At 46.9% G+C, this 21365-nt stretch overlaps 1 protein-coding gene across 1 annotated transcript in view; it reads left to right on the top strand.

The window, feature by feature from the left end:
- LOC149324973 (uncharacterized) overlaps nt 1-21365 on the top strand; it is a 117294-nt gene that overhangs the window by 18438 nt on the left and 77491 nt on the right. The window lies entirely within an intron of this gene.

The raw sequence follows: 21365 nt of genomic DNA, 5'->3' as shown, positions 1-21365 counted from the left end.
CAACGCATGCAGCGCACACCTGTCACTACCGTCTCTTAGTATAAAGCATGGTTGAGGTGTCCACTGTTTCAAAAGGGCAGTTATGCGTGTTCCCTCTGGTTCAGGTGTCCACCGAGGTGCGGACACCTAGCCCTCACCTCAGGCTACGTATATCCTGGCATAGAAGAGCTAGGCTTTGTTGGTTGCGACTGAGAGAAGGATGAAAAGGAAAGTGCACGGGCCTCCTACTGGCTCAAGCCGAGCCACCACCGCTGCCACGTGCAGATAGGAGAGAGTTGAAAGATAAGAGGAAAGAGTGAAAGAGAGAAAAGACGCGCGTCGCAACAACCGCGTCCGCCGGAGGTGGTGGTGGTGGTGAAAACATTTATTAAATCATAGGGAGAGGTGTTGGGGGTCGTGACTTGAAGGGTCACGCCCTTACAACCACTAGGTGGGATGCCTAGACAGATACCCCATTGGCGTTTGCCGCAGCCCGGGCGCGCTGCCCCAAGCAACCACAGATATCCGTCGGACGTACGAGCTAGATCCGAACGTCCTTTGCCGAGATCGGACGTCCATCGGACGTACGAACACAATCCGATTTCGGATATCCGTATTCGTACATCCGCCGGACGTACGGACAGTGTCTACTTTTGTATATCCGCATGAGAGAGGAGGTGTACGTCCGAAGGTTGTAAGGCCGAGTATTTTCCCAGGCCATGAGTATGGACGTTTTTATTTAACAGAAAATTCGCGCCTTTCGTGTATGTATACTGTTTTATTTGCATCAGTTGGAGGGTTTGACGCGAAGATGTTTGTAAATTGGTGCGATTCCACTCCTTCCTGCAGTGCAAGAGCCGCCAACGAGCTAAATTTATCCAACACCACCTAGACGAACTTAAGGCATCTGCGCTGAGAGCTGACGTCACAGCAACGTCACAAGGATGAGGCCGGTGTCGCGACGCGGCTCTGCTCCTCTAGAGCGGGCGCGCATCGAGGCACCCTAGCCGTGGAAGTCGCGACGGGGCGCGAGAAACCGGTCTGCCCCAAGCATGCCTTCCTTGAATTCCTAGACGGGAATCGGGAAGCCACTGCACGTGGCTCCGGCAGGAGCGGTCAGTCGCCTTTCGCGTCCGATGGTGTGTTCACGGCTTATTTGGCTGCCGTCTATTTCTTCTGTGCGCGAGTGCTGTGATGACGCTTTGACATTAACGCAAAAATGCCGAACAAATGTTGTGTGCCTCAGTGCCGAGGTAACTAAAACGGGACCAAAGGTTCATGTGTTTAAGTTCCCGCAAGATAAAGCGCTGCAGCAATCATGGATACGTGCCATTCCACGGAAAAACTTCGTCCCTTCTGAGCATTCCAGGGTAATAGATGAATAATTTTTTCCATTCGTCCTCTTTTGTAGCTTTTAATTGTAGCACCGCCAAACTTGCAAAACGTTTTGGGTACTGTTACGTTCTGTGCGAGCCGAGTGAGACGCGCGCCGGCGTTCTGGGCCAGCGGAGTGAGACACGCGCCGGCGTTCTGGACCAGCCGAGTAGGACGCGTGCCGGCGTTCTAGGCGAGCCGAGTGGGACTCGCGCCGGCGTTCGGGGATGCTATACTATAAAGGCCACGGCAGAGCGCTGCGCCTCTCTTTCCTGCCCGTCTGCCAAGTTGGAATAAAGGCGTTCCAGACAACCTTCGGTGTCGCCGCTTGCTCGTCGTTCGTCGATTCGCCCGAAACGTAACAGTACCTTCTAAATGTGTATTTAATATTTGATCACGGGTTCTTATTTGTCGCAGGCTGTTACTTATATTAGACAAATATTTCTTTTGTTAGGTCTGTGAGCATCACTTCACAGACGACGACATCGTGCGAGAGGCGTCATATGTCGACGATGCTACAGGTCGAGTGACGACAGCAGAGTAGTAAAGATTCTTCAAAGGAAGGTTCGCAAACCCTTCCTCTAGTTAATTCGGCGTGAAGGAAGACCAGGAGGCGTTGTTTCTCGTAGATGATGACAAATATAAGAGAAGCATATATTTACAACATATACAAGGAGCAAAACTGGAAAACAGCAGACATGAATTTACAAAGGGAAAAACAAACTGCGCTACTTTACTCTTCGACCCCGCAGGTTAGAGCCTAGTAGCAGAATTTTACATGCTAAGCATGGAGCCCCATCTCAGGCTGGTCTCCATCCGTTTACTTCGGTTTTTATAACCGTAACAAACAAAGAAATGGGGCGGTCATTTTAAGTGGCCCGCCCCAAGCATCAATTCTCCAATCATTGACCTACCCCGTGGGTTGAGCTCAGCCTCAAACCCAGGGGCTCGCTAAGAACATAAAGTAACAAATACAACACTACTCTCTCGGTGGAGAGAGCATGCACGTCCTCTCCCGTTGGGGGTCTCCTTCTGACCTGTCCCAAGCAGACCGCCGCCCCCCCCCCCCCTTTCTCCACTCGCACTGCTAGTCAAGATCTTGGTACAGATGCGTGCCCCCTGTCCTCAGTGCTTAAACAATAGATGAGAGAGAAGCCGGTACGGCACAGACGGTGGGGCGTTCGGACAAGCGTGATCGATGAGCGGGCGGATAAAAGTGAGGAACGCATGTCGTTCCCCACGTCGCCAAAAAATGCTCGAATCGTGCTTTCCTGGGCTCTCTCTGTCAGTTCGGCAGATCAGCTAGGAAATGGTTCCTGTTTTCTCCCACAAATTGACAGAGCCATCGTGAAGATAACAGTGCGTACCAACTCCTTACTGCACTGTGCTTGGAGGGGCTTTTGTTCATAATGGGACAGCCCCTTCCGCGGGGGCAGCACCCTGCACCGTGGTAGCTGGAAAAGAGCGTTGACCCTTCAAGGCCGCTGTGGGCCATCAGGCGCCTTTCCGACGTTAGCGTATGCATAAGGGGGGATAGGGGTGGGGGGCGCCCTGAAGGTAGCGGCGGTGCTGTCGTTCACAATGGACAGCCACCGCCGCGAGGGCAGCGCCCTATACAGTAGTTGCAGCTGGAATTAGCAGCGGCCTTACACGCCCCCTCTAAGAGTATAATCTAGCTTGCTATCAGCTCGTTTATACTGACTAACAAAAAGGCCGCAGCACGTTTACCGCCCACACTGTCGGTCCTCCCGGGACACAGTTTCTCCGGGTTACCTCGACGCTTCGAGAACCATTCAAAGCAAAAAAAAAGGGTATAAAACACAACACCGGTGCATGCTGGCGTACAGATCTGGCAAATATACGGCCACATTACACTGCGGAGAGTCCACCTTCTCGCGCACAGACACACACCGCTTCACTACATTGTTCACAGCGGTTCACAAGTCCGCGCACAACACTCCTGAACACAGGCGGAATGTCCTCATATAATAGAGTATCTTGCACAAGTTGCGACATCACCAAACAGTTCTGTACACCAACCACGTCGGCTGAATGGGAACATTCACGCCTGCCGAGGCCGGCTTGGTTGCACCACTCGGTCTGCCACAAATGCTGACCGTTAGGCTCTGACTCCAAAAATCGGGCCTACCCTTCCATGGCGGCTTAGGCGGTGGAGGTGGTACATAGCCCACTTGATCCAGTTGGGCAGTTATTGGCAATCTGCCATCTTTGATACCAAAGCGATCCTGACTACCTCCGAATAGTCCGCCGCGCCTGCAATGATTCTCTGCGGCGCATTTCCGCATTTGTGCCTTGTCCAATGCACTTTGTGCTACCAACTCTGTTGAGCAGGTGTCTTCGCGATTCCTACCCAGAAGGCTATTGGCACAAGCCGTGCTGCTCTCGTTCCTACCGTCTATCGGGCAAGATCGTTCTCGACTGCTGGATGTCACTGCGTTCCCGTGACCCCTCACGCAGTCACCCTCGAATGACTCACAAGGACCTAGCTGTGGCTTGGCCGTTACTGCATTTTGATCAGTGCTTCGGAAGCAGCAAAGCTGATCGCTACCGAGCGGAACGTTGTTTCCGTTTTCGCAGGTAGGTTGTACTTTCTCTTGGAGCTCCCGTAAGCCGCTCGGCCTAAGTTTAACACCTAGCTCATCGTCCCTTTCATTGGCCGAACCAGCCCTCTCTTCAGGGTCACTGCAGGTGGCTGCGGAATCGCTACCGCTATGCTTCGGAAGGAACGCCTCATTGGCGCGCAATGAGTGACCTACGCTCTCCATAAGGACCTCATTTTGAGCGCACTTGGTCTCAGTCGATTGGTGAACATTTTCTGTCACCAGTAGTAGCTCAAAATTAGCGCTGTCCAGAAACGACTGCTGCGACTTGGTTTCAAGCAGCTCTGAAAGTGCGCTGGACATACAATCCGTGATTTCGCAACTTCCCTCTTCTGTCATTTCGCTCTCACTATCCTTCAATAGTTCTGTCTCGAGCGCTGCTTTTCCTGACAGTGGTTTTTCAACCTGAACTGACAGAGCCTCAGAGGCTTCCACTACCTGGATCTCGGTGACCAATTTGTTTTGGCCTAGTGCCTCTGTCAACTTTTCAGGGAAGTCGTTATCAACCTCGCCTGTGCTCTGAGCTTCAGGGCCTAGGTCTGCATGGTCTCTGTCCTTTCTATCGGAAGCAGTACCATGCTGCCCGCCGCCCGCGTACATCAGCTCGAGCATCCTTAGCTGTTCGTGCTCCTGCCTCTCTATCTCTCTCATCCGCTCATGAAACTTCAACTCAAGGCGGCGAATAGTTTCTTGCCCTGCCTCTGAGAGAATTATACCTTGACGCGTTTTGAATTCCAGGCCCAATTTAGAACTGAAGGAGTTCTTAATGCTGAAATTTCCCTCCATGGTGTTCACGTGTTCCGCGTCTTCACCAATAAGTACTTTCTTCTGGGCGAGTTGGTTCATAATTTCCAAAGGTAAAAACTTGCGCAAACAGTAGAAGAAGAAGGAGACGGTACAACAGGACAGAGCGCAAACTTCCAACTGGTTTATTTTGGAAACTGTACCTACATATATAGACAGGTGAAATCATATCAGAGTGATCAAGCGTAAACACGTGTGCACACAACCAGCGAAGATCCACTACCAAGCAGGGCAAAACTAAAAACTCATCATGTTATCACTGAGGCCAAAAGATGCTAGCTGTAAGAAGGCTGAATGAAGAATGCAGGGTAATACCAGCAACGCAGACAGATACACACACATACACATGCACGACTGCGCGCGCGCAAACAACACATGCACATACACACACACACACACACAAATAGACAAGCACACGTAACCTTGTAACAAAACATATCTTTGGCAAAGCCAAGTCAGACCAAAAAACAAAGTAAAACAGGCAGTCACAAACTAAAACCGATAAAACAGCCAAAGGGCTAAACCTGAGTGAATAAAATCAATTTTCTAGGCAAAAGCCGCGTCACTCATAAAAAACCAACAACAAAAAATCAACAACAAAAACAAGACGTATAGATTTCTAAGCAAAAGCCGCGTCAGTAATAAAAATCAACAACAGACAAGAAAGGTATGTAACAGCAAGTAGCCCAACAAATCACACATGTCCTAAAAAGGCTAGCTCCTTATCAAGGAGTGTTAAAGAGGTGGAACTAATACATTTTTCTCCGTTTTTCGTTATTAAAAAGGCCTCAGTGATCTCTCTCTGCATTTTGGTTTTGCTACGTGCGAGAATTATAGTGCCCTCATACACAGGTTTGCATTTATGGCAGACAATATGGTCATACAGGTTGCCAGTTTTGTAACTTTCCACATTCCTCTTGTGTTCAATGATGCGGTCATTCACGCATCTACCCGTCTGTCCAATATATATGCACCCACAAGTGAGAGGCAGGCTGTACACAACATTGGTGGAACATTCGACGAACCTAGTGCCATGCTTCTTTTCACATCGCTGAGGTTTTTTGGCCAGAACGGTACATACGCTTGACAGCTTAGTAGGCGCGGAAAAAAGTACAGTCACATCATTCCTGTTTCCAATCTTCTTCAGGTTATGGGAAATTTTGTGCAGATAAGGGATGACTTGAATCTGCTGTCTTGGCCGAGGCACTGTCGAGGCTTCCTTACTGTCATTCCTTCGTGCTTTATGTAGTATACCTGCTGTTACACTGTGGATTGCGTAGGCGGGATACCCTGCTTTTTCAAGACGATTGATCTGGATGGTGACGCTGCTTTTCAGGTTGTGTGAACAGCTCCTGGCAAGTGCTGCTTGAAGAAGACCAGCTATTATTCCACGTTTGACGAGCTTCGAGTGGGCGCTTTCATAGGGCAATAAGCTTTTCTTGCTGCGTGGATTGTATTTGTAACAAGGGCCGCATCCGGAATCGTTGAAGGTTATTAGCAAATCAAGGAACTGAATCTCCTGACGATGTGGTAATTCCCAGGTGAACTTGAGGCCTTTTGCTTCGGCGGTGAACAACCCTACAATTCTGGCGACAACGGCATCCATGTAGCAACCAGGAGTCGCTTGAAGTATGATAAGGTAGTCATCCACATACCTCAGGACTTTCAGTACACCCATGCCTGTCAGGAAGTCATACATCCGTCGGTCCACGGCAGACAAGTAGATGTCACAGAGCACCGGTGCCACAGATGAACCTATGCATATCCCTTCTTTTTGGACAAAGAATTTTTCGTTAAAGAATATTGCAGTGGAATTGAGATAAAACTCAAGCAGGGTGATGAAGTTGTCAGTGCTTAGTCCTGATGAGCTCTGGAAGTTGATTTCACTAAAGCACTCAATCTTGTCCCGGACGGTTTCGAGGAGCCTTCCTTGTGGAACAGAATAATAAAGATCTTCCACGTCTACGGAAGATCCTGTTGTACCGTACTGTCCTGTTGTACCGTCTCCTTCTTCTTCTACTGTTTGCGCAAGTTTTTACCTTTGGAAATTATGAACCAACTCGCCCAGAAGAAAGTACTTATTGAACTGATTTCTCCTACATTGGGCTCTATCCTATCTACTGAAAAGACCACCGATCCGACTATTACATGCGTAAGACTCATTTCCAGCACCATCTGCCAAGCAAGGTACGTCACGTTCTGTCTCAGTAGGAAAATAGCACCACTGGAAGTTCGACATTTATTTGGGCATGTTAATCCTTCGTGGGGTCACTTAAGACGGATCTGCAAAATCCTCAAATCTGAGTATTGGAACCAAGTTCGACTGCTGGAAGAATGGCTAAAGATATATGTTAGTGATCACAGTCATCCAACAAGACAAGGTCGCCGTCTCGCCGAATTCAAGAAGCTGATAGCCCAGTCAACAGAGTTTCAGTGGCGCTGCATTGTCTGCACTTTGCCTCGTAAAGAAAAAACTAGGCGTGCTACGACGGACACGCTCGTCGTTCTGGGAGATGTGCGGCTACCTGATGACGTCAGAAGAACGCTGCAAAAAGGACCTAAGTTCAGTTACGAACCAATGACAAGCAGACCCCAATTACTGGAACTTGTTAGGACTGTGGCAGCAGGAGCTAAAGAAGCTAACAAGGTGAGAGTGATTGGGGACGGCGTTGACTGCTTGCTACGAACAGTGGACGCACTCCAGGGAAGGAAGCCTTCAATTATGAAGATAGCTAAGGCAATACAGCGTTGCGGAGCCACTGCACTACAGGCTGATAAAGAAGGAGGCTTTGTGGTCATGCCTGAAACGCTTTTTAAAGAAAAAGCTCTTCAAGCCTTAGAAAAGAATTTCAAAGAGGTTAAATTCCGCTCCAAAAAGCAGAAATCTGTTGCTGTGCAGTTGCTGCAGGATCTTTCCCTTGAGAGAGTGAAGAAAGTTGCCGAAAAGTCCAAGAATCACTTCTTAGAAATATTCTTTTCAGGCAAAACACACAAGCCTGAATGCCCACTGAGGACCATAGTGTCGGAAAAGGGAACATGGCAAGCCGCAGTAAGCAAGTTCCTGCAGCAGCAGCTTAAGTCCCTGCCACTTGAGGATCCCTTCCTAGTTAAAAGTTCTGCTGACGCAGTCGAAGCTCTTCTAAACCTGGAATCAGCAAAGACAGCCTTTTCCGTAGACGTGGAAGATCTTTATTATTCTGTTCCACAAGGAAGGCTCCTCGAAACCGTCCGGGACAAGATTGAGTGCTTTAGTGAAATCAACTTCCAGAGCTCATCAGGACTAAGCACTGACAACTTCATCACCCTGCTTGAGTTTTATCTCAATTCCACTGCAATATTCTTTAACGAAAAATTCTTTGTCCAAAAAGAAGGGATATGCATAGGTTCATCTGTGGCACCGGTGCTCTGTGACATCTACTTGTCTGCCGTGGACCGACGGATGTATGACTTCCTGACAGGCATGGGTGTACTGAAAGTCCTGAGGTATGTGGATGACTACCTTATCATACTTCAAGCGACTCCTGGTTGCGACATGGATGCCGTTGTCGCCAGAATTGTAGGGTTGTTCACCGCCGAAGCAAAAGGCCTCAAGTTCACCTGGGAATTACCACATCGTCAGGAGATTCAGTTCCTTGATTTGCTAATAACCTTCAACGATTCCGGATGCGGCCCTTGTTACAAATACAATCCACGCAGCAAGAAAAGCTTATTGCCCTATGAAAGCGCCCACTCGAAGCTCGTCAAACGTGGAATAATAGCTGGTCTTCTTCAAGCAGCACTTGCCAGGAGCTGTTCACACAACCTGAAAAGCAGCGTCACCATCCAGATCAATCGTCTTGAAAAAGCAGGGTATCCCGCCAACGCAATCCACAGTGTAACAGCAGGTATACTACATAAAGCACGAAGGAATGACAGTAAGGAAGCCTCGACAGTGCCTCGGCCAAGACAGCAGATTCAAGTCATCCCTTATCTGCACAAAATTTCCCATAACCTGAAGAAGATTGGAAACAGGAATGATGTGACTGTACTTTTTTCCGCGCCTACTAAGCTGTCAAGCGTATGTACCGTTCTGGCCAAAAAACCTCAGCGATGTGAAAAGAAGCATGGCACTAGGTTCGTCGAATGTTCCACCAATGTTGTGTACAGCCTGCCTCTCACTTGTGGGTGCATATATATTGGACAGACGGGTAGATGCGTGAATGACCGCATCATTGAACACAAGAGGAATGTGGAAAGTTACAAAACTGGCAACCTGTATGACCATATTGTCTGCCATAAATGCAAACCTGTGTATGAGGGCACTATAATTCTCGCACGTAGCAAAACCAAAATGCAGAGAGAGATCACTGAGGCCTTTTTAATAACGAAAAACGGAGAAAAATGTATTAGTTCCACCTCTTTAACACTCCTTGATAAGGAGCTAGCCTTTTTAGGACATGTGTGATTTGTTGGGCTACTTGCTGTTACATACCTTTCTTGTCTGTTGTTGATTTTTATTACTGACGCGGCTTTTGCTTAGAAATCTATACGTCTTGTTTTTGTTGTTGATTTTTTGTTGTTGGTTTTTTATGAGTGACGCGGCTTTTGCCTAGAAAATTGATTTTATTCACTCAGGTTTAGCCCTTTGGCTGTTTTATCGGTTTTAGTTTGTGACTGCCTGTTTTACTTTGTTTTTAGGTCTGACTTGGCTTTGCCAAAGATATGTTTTGTTACAAGGTTACGTGTGCTTGTCTATTTGTGTGTGTGTGTGTGTGTGTGTGTGTATGTGCATGTGTTGTTTGCGCGCGCGCAGTCGTGCATGTGTATGTGTGTGTATCTGTCTGCGTTGCTGGTATTACCCTGCATTCTTCATTCAGCCTTCTTACAGCTAGCATCTTTTGGCCTCAGTGATAACATGATGAGTTTTTAGTTTTGCCCTGCTTGGTAGTGGATCTTCGCTGGTTGTGTGCACGCGTCTTTACCCTAAGCCTCACAGAATAGCAACCATGCCAACCTCGGCAAAACGCAAGAAATCCCACTCACCCGGCGCAGATCTTCTGTTGTCTGCCGCCCAGAGCCCGGATGATGCGTCCGCTCTACCAGCGTCGGTAGCAGCCGAGGTGAAGTCGTCCCTTGATGGCTCCTCGCTGCTCCGTGTTGGATGGCCTGTGGTTGTCGCTGCGATGACTGCTCTTGGTGATGACACGTGCCGAATCCTGTCGACTGCGCCAGTAAAGATTCTTCAAAGGAAGGTTCGCAAACCCTTCCTCTAGTTAATTCGGCGTGAAGGAAGACCAGGAGGCGTTGTTTCTCGTAGATGATGACAAATATAAGAGAAGCATATATTTCCAACATATACAAGGAGCAAAACTGGAAAACAGCAGACATGAATTTACAAAGGGAAAAACAAACTGCGCTACTTTACTCTTCGACCCCGCAGGTTAGAGCCTAGTAGCAGAATTTTACATGCTAAGCATGGAGCCCCATCTCAGGCTGGTCTCCATCCGTTTACTTCGGTTTTTATAACCGTAACAAACAAAGAAATGGGGCGGTCATTTTAAGTGGCCCGCCCCAAGCATCAATTCTCCAATCATTGACCTACCCCGTGGGTTGAGCTCAGCCTCAAACCCAGGGGCTCGCTAAGAACATAAAGTAACAAATACAACACTACTCTCTCGGTGGAGAGAGCATGCACGTCCTCTCCCGTTGGGGGTCTCCTTCTGACCTGTCCCAAGCAGACCGCCGCCCCCCCCCCTTTCTCCACTCGCACTGCTAGTCAAGATCTTGGTACAGATGCGTACCCCCTGTCCTCAGTGCTTAAACAATAGATGAGAGAGAAGCCGGTACGGCACAGACGGTGGGGCGTTCGGACAAGCGTGATCGATGAGCGGGCGGATAAAAGTGAGGAACGCATGTCGTTCCCCACGTCGCCAAAAAATGCTCGAATCGTGCTTTCCTGGGCTCTCTCTGTCAGTTCGGCAGATCAGCTAGGAAATGGTTCCTGTTTTCTCCCACAAATTGACAGAGCCATCGTGAAGATAACAGTGCGTACCAACTCCTTACTGCACTGTGCTTGGAGGGGCTTTTGTTCATAATGGGACAGCCCCTTCCGCGGGGGCAGCACCCTGCACCGTGGTAGCTGGAAAAGAGCGTTGACCCTTCAAGGCCGCTGTGGGCCATCAGGCGCCTTTCCGACGTTAGCGTATGCATAAGGGGGGATAGGGGTGGGGGGCGCCCTGAAGGTAGCGGCGGTGCTGTCGTTCACAATGGACAGCCACCGCCGCGAGGGCAGCGCCCTATACAGTAGTTGCAGCTGGAATTAGCAGCGGCCTTACAAGAGTTATCGCATCTGCGCCTTCGGTCAGGTGCAATTCCATCATTATTTCCAGGCTGCCCTAGTTACCTATCAAGCACAAAGACTTTAAGAGAGGAGCCAGAGGCGAAGCGAACACGCCTGGAAGCTGCTTCAATGCAAAGAGGAATTTCTGAGTCAATTCAGACATTTCGCAATGCCGAGGAAGCGGACAAAATCACCACCTTAAGGGACCTTGCTAGGAGTGGGCGCGGCGGAACCAGCGTAGGCATGTGGTCTCACAAGCTTCTCTTCTGCCTTGTGCAGGTTTTCTTGCCCAGTTCTGCCGCATCAACGACTGCAGTAAATGGATCAGCAACCGACACGTGTTCTCTGGCTGCACCGTCACCTTTGGAGCCTCTTCCTTTTGATTGTCCATTCCCGCGTGACATCAAGCCTGAAACGCCACCTAGCCACCACGTGACCTTGTCCGAATCGCCTTTAAAAGAACGTCAACAAGAATTTGTCTTCAGTGGGCGCGGCGGAACCAGCGTAGGCATGTGGTCTCACAAGCTTCTCTTCTGCCTTGTGCAGGTTTTCTTGCCCAGTTCTGCCGCATCAACGACTGCAGTAAATGGATCAGCAACCGACACGTGTTCTCTGGCTGCACCGTCACCTTTGGAGCCTCTTCCTTTTGATTGTCCATTCCCGCGTGACATCAAGCCTGAAACGCCACCTAGCCACCACGTGACCTTGTCCGAATCGCCTTTAAAAGAACGTCAACAAGAATTTGTCTTCAGTGGGCGCGGCGGAACCAGCGTAGGCATGTGGTCTCACAAGCTTCTCTTCTGCCTTGTGCAGGTTAGTACCGATTACTGTTCTGTTAAAAGTGATTGCCGCTGTCTTCTGGTCCTGCCGTGCCCACAGCAGTTCGTTGAAATTGCCTACAATGCTTTTTGTATGTGCAAACTGCTCCTATGTGGAGACGTTGAAACTAATCCCGGTCCGGATACTACTGAAATGCTGAAAGAATTACTTAAAGGGCAAAAAGGCCTAGCCACTGAAGTAACTGCTTTGAGAGAGCAACAGAGCAATATGGAAAAACTCATGAATGATATGAGACTAAGGTTTACAGCCTTGGAGAAGCAGATAAACAGGATTGACACTCTAGAACAAACAATATATGAACTCCAGGCGAAAATAACTGATTTAGAAGACAGGAGCCGCCGCTCAAACCTTATTGTTTTTGGAGTAAAAGAGGAACCCGGGGAATCTGAGGCTGACTTGAAAAAGAAGGTTATAACTGAAGTTTTTGCAGAAAAGCTTAATGTATCTTGCAGTTCTGTGGGCAGAATACACAGGCTGGGCAAAAAGGCAACAAACCGCCCTGTAATTGTGTTCTTCCAGGACTATAACGAAAAGCAAGAACTCTTTAAAAACTGCTCGAAACTAAAAGGCAGTAATGTTTCAATACAGAACGATTATTCACGAAACACACTTAGGAAGCGTAAATTACTGTGGGACAGCGCGAAAACAGAAAGGGATGAAGGAAAAAAAGTTACCTTGATAAATGACAAGCTGCGAATCGAAAAAATGCTTTACACCTGGGATGACAGAGATAACAGCAGAGTTCAACTCGCTGATAAAAACAGTTATCAAAGCAGTGACTGACATTCTCAACCTCGTGTTAAGGAATTTCGCTTACTTAATATCAATGCACGTAGTATTGTAAATAAATCGGAGGCTTTGGAGGCTATCTTGTTGATTCACAATCCACACGCCGTAGTTATAACTGAGACTTGGCTGAGAGATGATATTGATGATGAAACTGTTTTCCCCCGCTCTTATCAAGTTTTTCGCCGTGATAGAACAACACGTGGAGGGGGAGTAGCGGTCCTGGTGAATCAAAACACAGAGGCACACTCGTTGCAGCAAATAGCTAACCATGAAAGTGTGACTTTAAAACTGTCGTACGGGGGTAGATCGTTTGTTCTTTTTGCTGTATACAGACCACCTGATTCACCACCTCAATATTTATGTCATCTGGCCGATCACATGTCTAAATTTCGCCGTGATAAAATATACCTTGTCGGTGATTTTAATCTCCCAAATATTGACTGGAATAGTCCCTTCCCTAGTACAAACAATGACATAAATACCTCATACATGTGTGATATTATGCTGACTCATAATTTGCAACAGGGAGTTAAGCACCCAACGCGCATACACGGTGAAGCTGCATCTATTCTCGACCTCGTCTTTCTCAGCCAAGAAACAGAACGTTTTACTGTTTCAGTTGAAACTGGGTTATCTGATCACTGCATGGTGGTTTTTACTTGTCCCATTCAACAATATGTCGACAGTGAACCTGCAAAAATTATTTCCGTGAAAAACTTCTCCAGAGCTAATGATGAAAGTGTGTTAGACTACTTCAGCTTACACCTTGACATGTTTCGAGGAACTAATGTTGATGAACTCTGGAATAAATTTAAAGAAATCTGTACGTACTGCATTGATAACTACATTCCTAATAGAACAAAGAAAACGTGTAAAAAAACTCCTTGGATCACGCGAGAAATAATACATTTGAAAAGAAAAATCAAACGTCTGAAGCGTGGGGGTGCCTGTCGAAATATAGTTAAAATACATCAGGCTAACTTCACAAGCGCTTTGCGCCAGGCTAAACAAAATTACTTTCAGCATAGCCTGCCAAATTTTCTTCGTGACTCACCACATAAGTTCTGGAAATTTTTATCGAAAAAGAAAAAAGCAATTACGCGCATTTCATGTCAAGGTGTGCAGCTTGCTGATAAATCGCAAATCTCTGAGGCATTCAATAAGTATTTTCAGAGTGTGTTTTCCCATCATAGTTTATTTGTTCAACCCAGTACCATGTCTCCCAACTCGACCCCCGACATTGTTTCTTCATCTGGCGTATTCTCCATGCTACTTAACCTCAAACCTAAAGCGTCCGCTGGACCTGACGGGATACCAAATATTTTTTTGCGCCGTTATGCAGAAGCCATCACAGAGTTCCTGGTTGTTATTTTCCGCAAATCATTTGAAACAGGAAACATTCCTTCCGACTGGAGGAAAGCGCGGATTGTGCCCGTGCTGAAAAAGGGTGATCCTGCCTTGATTGCTAATTATCGTCCCATATCAATAACTTCCACATGTTGCAAACTTGCTGAGCATATCATAGCTAACTACATTACTACATTTCTAAACGATAACAAGGTACTTACCTCCCATCAGCACGGGTTTCGAAAAGGCTTTTCCACTGTCACTCAGCTAACTTCTGTCATTCATGCTTTTGCAAGTGTACTAAATAGCGCTGGTCAAATGGATGTTATATTTTTAGACTTCAGCAAAGCCTTTGATGTTATTTCTCATGCCAAACTAATTTACAAACTTGAACTTATTGGTCTCCCTAATTTCATAATTCGTTGGATTTCCTCATACCTTTCTCACCGCACACAATTTGTTTGTATTGATGATTGCTATTCAAACCACCTGCCGGTCACTTCAGGCGTCCCACAGGGAAGCGTCCTCGGACCTCTCCTCTTTTTAATATATATCAATGACATTATTAACGTTATAACTACCCCTGTTGAAATTAGATTATTTGCAGATGACTGCGTTTTATTTCACCAAATTACTTGCCAAGATGATCAAGTTTTACTAAACTCCAATCTTCAGAACATACATACATGGTGTAATAAATGGGACATGAAGCTAAATTTAGAGAAAACAGTATACATGACGATAACTAACAAAAAGGCTTCCTTCTCATTTCCTTACAATATTTCATCTCACCTTCTGACCGAAGTGAGCGAGTACAAGTATCTAGGAGTTACAATAACAAAAAACCTTAGCTGGAATAAACATGTATCAAACGTATGCTCCTCAGCATTTCGTAAACTCTGCTTTCTTAGACATAAACTAAAACTTGCCCCACCTGAACTTAAAAAATTAACCTACTTTTCGATAATAAGACCATCACTAGAATATGCGTGCACCGTCTGGGATCCCTACACTAAACGTAACATCGAGGCCCTTGAAATGATTCAACGCAAAGCCGTCCGTTTTATTTTTTCAAAGTATCGTGTAACTGACTCACCAACGACCCTCATGCGAACTCACGGTATTGAAACATTACAGCTGCGGCGGAAAATTCAAAGACTGAAACTACTTTTCTTACTAAAAAACCATAAACTGTCTATGAATGCAGACCCCTTCCTCAAACCTAACACTACGCGCCAAACACGAAATCATCATACACAATCATTAACCCCTTACAGTGCTAGGATTAACGCCTTTAAATACTCATTTTTTCCACGCACCATTGAGGAGTGGAACAGGTGTCCGCCAGATCTCTTAACCAGAGCTGATTCTTTTGACTCTATGTTTTCTTCACAGCATTTAATTTGAGAGCCATTTATTTCTACGTTTACTTTTTGTATTTTGCATCTGAGCCTTGTATTTATTGCGGTATTTTGTGTTATAACTTGTATTTAACATTTTTCATTTTTGCTAAACCTGTTCTTTTTTGCATATATTATGTATTCGCCCCTCCTGCTTGGGCCTACTGTAGGCCTGCAGTATGTTATAAATAAATAAATAAATAAATAAATAAGTCAGAAGCCACAAGTCACAGTTCTGGCATGTAATTGAGGCCAGTGAGCGTCTCATGTTGGTGCACATCATAGAGGACGAAGCTCCATGGATTAAATATTCAGTTGTAATAAAAGCAGACCTCAGTATCACATTGTTCTTTGTGAAGAAGCCGCTCACAAGACTGGGCCCTAACTTGCCTATTCCGAGTGCAGCCAGAAGCACAAGAGAAATAATAGAACTCTTCCAAAACGTTTAGAATTGGGACAAGGGCTTAAATTCAAATTCTGGCGATGCAAACGAAGACATCGGCGACACTATTCGTCTGCTGTTGATCAAGTTTTCCACGACACCAGCCGACGACAAAGCCAAAGCAATAGAATTCCTGAGCGAGCAGCTGAACCTGCTTTTTTTTGAAGAAGGAGCGGAGACGGTACTCCGTTGAATTCATGGTTTATTGCTGCATTCTTTTTACGGTATCACCGCACGCATATAAATACATCCGCAGCTATGGATATGTCACCCTGCCCCACCCTATGACCATTCGGTCGATATGTTCGTCATTTGGTATGAACCCATGACTGGAACATCATGGCCCGACGTTCCTGAATTAAGTTACAAAGAGGATCTCGGAACTCGATGATCGCCAGCGCTTCGTTACCTTGATGGTCGATGAAGTCCATATTAAACCTTATTTTGATTACAAAGGGGGCAATATAACTGGTGCAGCACTGAATTCATCGGAAGGCGCTACCAGTGCTTTCGTCTTCATGATACAGAGCGTCGCATGCCCTTTCAAGGAAGTGGCCCACATTGTGCCAGTGCACAAAGCCGATGGGGAGTTTCTGCACAATTTACTGAAAGATGTGATATGTGGGCTAGAAAACATTGGCTACAGAGTTTTATGTGTAGTCAGTGATAATCATTCTGTGAACAGAAAGGCAATGTCTCAGTTTACAACGCCGCCAACAAATGCAATTTTATATCCGCACCCCTCTGACCCATCGAGACCTCTCTTTTTTGTAATTGATCCAGTGCATATACTCAAATGCATCCGAAATAATTGGCTCAACCAAAAAAACGACCAACTATGCTTTTATTTTCCTGACTTCAATGAAAATTCCAACCAGCCTCCACGCATACGCACAGCATCGTTTGCTACAATCAGAGAAGCTTACAAGCTGGAGAGTGATCAGCTTTTGAGGTACGGTTACTCGCTCTCTAGAAAAGCCTTGTACCCGTCTAGCCTTGAGAGGCAGAATGTGAAGTTCGCCTTGCAGATTTTTAATGACTCCCTGCCACCAGCGCTTCGTGCTCTTGGAGAAAAACACAGCTTACTCTTTCCTGATGATACAGAGAGTTTCATTGAAGTTATAGCGAAGTGGTGGAAGGTTGTGAATGTTAAAACCCCATGGAAAGGAAAACGACTGAATGACCGATTTCAAGAGCCAGTTTTTCCTTCGGAGGATGACATGAAGGTGGCTTTCCTCTACAAAATCTTGGACTGGCTTGATTCTTGGAAAGAGAAGAATCTGGACAGCGGGGTGCTCACAAAGGAAACCCATGCTTCTCTGCATCAAACAACCCATGCACTGGTTGAAGTCAGCAGGTATTGCTTCGATGAACTGCAGCTTTCATACGTCCTGCTCGGCAAGTTCCAGACGGACAGCTTAGAGGACCGCTTCGGGAAATACAGGCAACTTGCTGGCTCCCAATATCATGTTTCTATTAGGCAAGTTTGCGAGAGCGAAACTAAATTACGGCTGCAAAATACTTTCCCCACAATCGCAGGTGCTTGCGGAACGAATAGCTCCTTCGATGAGCAATGGGCAGATATGCGAAAGCAGATAGAAACACCGCATCCTAACTGCAACGTTGTAGTTACGAGAGATGCCTTGTCAAAAATACAAGACATTATCCCCGTCCTGGTGTACGTGGCAGGATATGCAGTCTACGCGACTCTTAAGAAATTAAACTGCATGAAATGTCGGGCAGCATTGACAATCGGCAAGACTATCACTGTCTCTGCAGCTCGAAAGTACTATCACTTGGTGAAAGATATAGACCGAGGTGGCCTCATTTTCCCAGCGTTGTTTGCTGTAAATGCTGTAACCCACAACTATGTTGTTGTTGAACAAGTGTCCAAGAAAGCGGAGTTCTTGAGGAGCCCGAACCAGCGCCGTCTAGTCACCGAACTCACATTACAGCTGCTTGCAGATCAAGAGTCATCAGAGTTTGACACCTGCTAAGATGGGCACACAGTTGAGCTTCTGTTGAAGCATGTATTGTGGAGTAGTACTAACATTCTGCTCAAAAACTTCTGCCACAAGCTCAACGATGATGTAGCCGATGCAAATGCTAAGGCTAAGGAAAGAAAAGCTGCAACGCTTTCAAGGAAGTGAAAAGTTGTTTGTTTGTTGCTGGTGACTTTTAAATGTATATATTATTCCGCATCATGAACAGTGTTACAATAATCGAAATGTAAATAAATGTTTTGTACCTGTAAATCTCTCCACTGATGTCTCAACTTGAGTAAAAACAATCTTTTGCAGCCAACTGTGCTGCCGCCTCATATCCTCACGCAGTAAAAAAGAAACATGCATGCTCCTTGGAAAAACCGGTGAGGCCCCATCCCTGTGACGTCACTGGAGGAGCACTGAAGCCTTAAGTTCGTCTAGGTGGTGTTGATTTATCTAAGAGGAGACGCAGGTGTTGCGGAATTTTGCAAGAAGTTTAATATTTATAAAACTTCTCCAAATTAGTTGAGTTGTGCGACATGTCCACCGTTTTGCTAGCTACTCTTGCCATTGAAACCATTCGTAAGTATCAAAACTCCCGTGCATTCTGCTATCACCATCATCATAGATGTCAGTTCGCGGTCAGTCCAATCCAATCCATCAGTACGGCTCCGTAGCGCTGTTGTTAATTTGTCGTGTAGTGTTGTCGCGCAGAGCTTTATAGCTCTGTTATTATAATGTGTGGCTTTGTTCGGTCTGTGGACGAAAGCAGTATGTAAATTAAGCAATTCGAAAGATACGGGAAACGCCTGAAGCTCTTCTGGAACACCGGAATCCCGTACTGCGTCGACCTTGGTTTAAAGAAGGCTTAGTGCACATGTGATTGCCTACGAAGGTATGTATCCAGTACACTTCTTGGAACTTGCTTCTAGGACAATGCAGCATGCTCATATAACATTCGTTCACAGGCCAGTGGGAGCAGTAAGCGCGAGGAGATGGCTTCCACAAGTGTGTGCTGTTCTCACACTTTCGGGAGCCTACATCACACAGCTGCGGGAGCCCTCAACTCGCGCGGCTAATTCCCTCTCCTCTTCAAAGTTGCGGGACGGAGTATTTTCGCATCTTGTTAACTTTTCAGGCATCGCTAGGTTCACTGTGCCTATATAACGAGTGACAACGCGCGAAAGGCAGACCATAGGAAGCACCTGTAGTTCGCAGTGGTTCTCAACGGAAGCTTTGCGGTTTTCTGTGCACAGCCGCGTACAGTGCTGCGCAGGTTAGTGCCCTAAGGCCCATGAGAATAAATAAAGAACAGATACAGTGTCAAATATGGTGTGGAAAAGTGAGAGCTGTTATTGCCTTGTACTTATTGAGGTGTTTGTTAAAGTGGATTGTCTGTTATACTTGCAGCATTAAACACTTCTATTAATTGGTTCCAATGTTTTTACTTCGGCTGCTGCATTGTGCCATTTGTTTCACATGACTGATGTTTGCCGCGTTCTTTTTATTTCAGAAATCCTCTGGGTGGGAAGATTACGGATGTGTGTCCCAAGCTTGCCACATTTGAGGACTCACATTTAAGAAATTTTCCGAATGTAACCCATTGCTCTGCTGATGTATCATCAACCACAATAAAATATGCGTGCTATGCATCAAATTATTTTTGGTTTTATTGCATCACGCGGTGTGAAAAAAGCACGCATGCACCATATATGCGAATATTCGAGAAAGATCCGCCAATGGACGTACTCAACTGGACGTTCGTCGGCGGGCGAACCGTATACCTTTGGCCACCTTTAGGACGGCCTACGGACGTCTACCGGCTGTTTGCGGATGTTCAGCGGACGTACAGAACATCCGAAACAGACCTCTGTCGGCCGTCCGAAGGATATCGGTGGTTGCTTGGGCTAGTCCACCACCCCTTAGATCGAGTGTCTGCTAAAAGTCCACATGGGGTCTTAATCTTAATATCCAAGTTACAGAGGGGGCGCATCATGGATGGACAGAATTCACCCTTAATCCAGAAGCTCCACTATCATTTGCCAGATGATGGGCGGTAGGATCCCAGCGGGACGCCTCAGGCTGAACATCTATGGGACTTGTCATTTGCCAGCCAGGAGGTGCACATGCGTTTGATTAGGTGGTTTACTTGTTCCTCGGCCACGTCAAATTGCAGAGCAAGAAATATAGATCTGTACAGTTTGAGAGTTTCGCCGGGCTGTAATGTCTGACTTTGTGCTTCGCGCTGAAATTCCGCTGTTTGAAAATGAACCGTAGACCTGCTTCAAACTTTAGAGCACGTGCAAGTATCATGAACAGTTATGTATGACGGCAGAAGTGCGTACTCATTTCTGTCATAGTAGCATCCGGATTCAAGAACTGATGAATGCGGATGCGTGTTGTGTTGCTCTAATCGTCATCGTGACCATCAGCGATTTGAGGCGAGCCGACGCAATCCAATCCATATCGTCTCGCGTTTGGTGCTCGCGTTTCGTTCCGGCGAGTCACGGTCGCTGTTAGCTTTGCCGAGCCATGGTGAGCTTTCGTTCCTTCCTCCACCATCTACTGAATACTCGTGCTCAAGACTCTCTGCTGCTGACTGTGTGCACGTCTTTCCTGCCGCGCTTCAAAAACATAATGGGCCTACGCTCGTGACAGCGAGTAGGATGGGAAGCCGGAAAATGACTTGCAGGGCGCAGTGTTTCTGTAGAGGGCGCTGGTTCGGCTCTATAAATAGAGACGCCGGCGACAATAAAGGGTCTTTGGCTTCCGGTCTTGAGAGCGTTCACTGCTGCGGCTCCGTCCGCTAGCATGGGTCCAGGCTAGGCCTAGTAGCCGGCCCAACTCTGCAACCCTGCCATCTCAGCAATCTCTACATGGTGTCAGAAGTCTTTGAATTCTGATTTTTCCTTTTTTTTTTTTGAAGTCTTTAGGCTATCTCAAGACCATCTGCAGCGCCATGGACGCGTCGTCTTCGACTCAGACGCAACCTCGATTCGCGGGTTTGTCTGGCCTAGCGCCGCCACCAGCGTTCGACTTCGATGACCCGGCCTCCTGGTCATCGTGGGTGGAGCAATTTGAAGATTTTGCTGTCGCCACGGGTGCGTATTCAGCAACGGACGAAGTAAGGATTCGCACACTTCTTTATTGCATGGGTGTTCAAGCGCGCCGCATCCTCTATTCTCTTGGGCTCACTGAGCTGGAAAGCGCGTCGTATGCAGAAGTTAAACAACGTTTCACGGCTCACTTCATTCATCCTGTGAATGAAGTTCATGAAAGCTTTCGCTTCCATAAGCGTGTACAACAACCATCCGAGAGCGTGGACGCGTTCTATTCCACCCTGCGTTCGATGGTAAAGAAATGCAACTACGGCTCTTCCAGCGTCGAAGACAGGCTGGTTCGTGACCGATTCGTTGTTGGCCTGTTCGACACTAAGCTTTCGGAACAGCTTTGCCGAACGCCGGA

This window comes from Amblyomma mixtum, chromosome 10 (genome assembly GCF_055824585.1).
Source record: "Amblyomma mixtum isolate Tamu chromosome 10, ASM5582458v1, whole genome shotgun sequence".
NCBI classification, from domain to species: domain Eukaryota; kingdom Metazoa; phylum Arthropoda; class Arachnida; order Ixodida; family Ixodidae; genus Amblyomma; species Amblyomma mixtum.
Note: the sequence above shows the minus strand (reverse complement) of the source record. Positions and strands in the feature narration are given on the sequence as shown.